A 1,189-nucleotide genomic window follows, 5' to 3' on the forward strand; every position below is an offset into this window, starting at 1 on the left:
TAGTGATGAATTTTATCTTGTTTTGAGCTCATATGCTTTGTAGTAAGCTCATAATTTCTCAGTTCAAGTGAAGGCAGTGTCTCATTTGGCTACCCGTGGGAAAGGGTACAGAAGGATTCAAGAATAATACCCTAGAGAGTGACATTGAGTGAGTAAGCATGCTTTTTCTAAGAGAGGAAACACCCTTTCTTTGGCAATTATGGCCTGATTTTAAAGTGCCCAGTAGTGTACAAAGCCATTTTGTTTGTTTGGCTACCTGTGGGAAAGAGGGTGCAGAAGGATTCAAAAATAATACCCTAGAGAGTGACACTGAGTGAGTAAGCATGCTATTTCTAAGAGAGGAAACACACTTTCTTTGGCAATTATGGCCTGATTTTAAAGTACCTCTGAGAGAGAAGGCCATGCTATAGTACATATTAACTGTTAAAGAATCAGCTTATTTGTAAATGCAGTAGGTATCCCTATAATCAAATGAATCATACTAGGTAGAATGCTAGTGATGTGAAGATACTGTTAAATTGTTACAGCTTAAATCATAGTTTTTCTAGGATAGGACATGAAACAACTTACTAAATAGCTTTAGGGAGAATTTAAAAACAAAAAAAAAGCAGTAATGTGAATTCCTTCGTATCATATTCAGTAAAAATATGTAGAAACTATACATAGGGATTTTTATAACAATCAGTGAGCAACTTTTGTGTGCCCAGGGATTAACATTGTCACACTCGGAAGGACACAAAGAAGAGAGCATGGGGCTTTCCATGGACATATAGCTGTGCTGGAGGAAGGTAGAAAAATGTACGTTCATTTCGATACCTCTCTGAATCCAACTTCGCACACAGGCACTCCAATCAAGGATTCAAGATTCTGAACATCTGGAATGGGGCCCCCTGTTCCTAGTATGAATCGCTGGTCAAATACTAATTGTGAGCTCTTTGATGTCAAGGAATGTAGTCTGTTTTATACTTCCCATGTTTGCCTCAGCATGTCAAACAAACAAAATAAAAATGAACAGCCTGACCTGATTAGTACAAGTCAGCAATATGTACTATGAGAAATTTAGAAATACGTATGAGCCCATGTCCTTGTGGTTTAGGAGTTTATGGCCAACTATTGTATTAGAACTATATATCTTTTTAAAATATATTTTATTGATTTTTTACAGAGAGGAAGGGAGAGAGATAGAGAG

Source organism: Myotis davidii, unplaced genomic scaffold (genome assembly GCF_000327345.1).
Source record: "Myotis davidii unplaced genomic scaffold, ASM32734v1 scaffold200, whole genome shotgun sequence".
Taxonomy (NCBI): Eukaryota; Metazoa; Chordata; class Mammalia; order Chiroptera; family Vespertilionidae; genus Myotis; species Myotis davidii.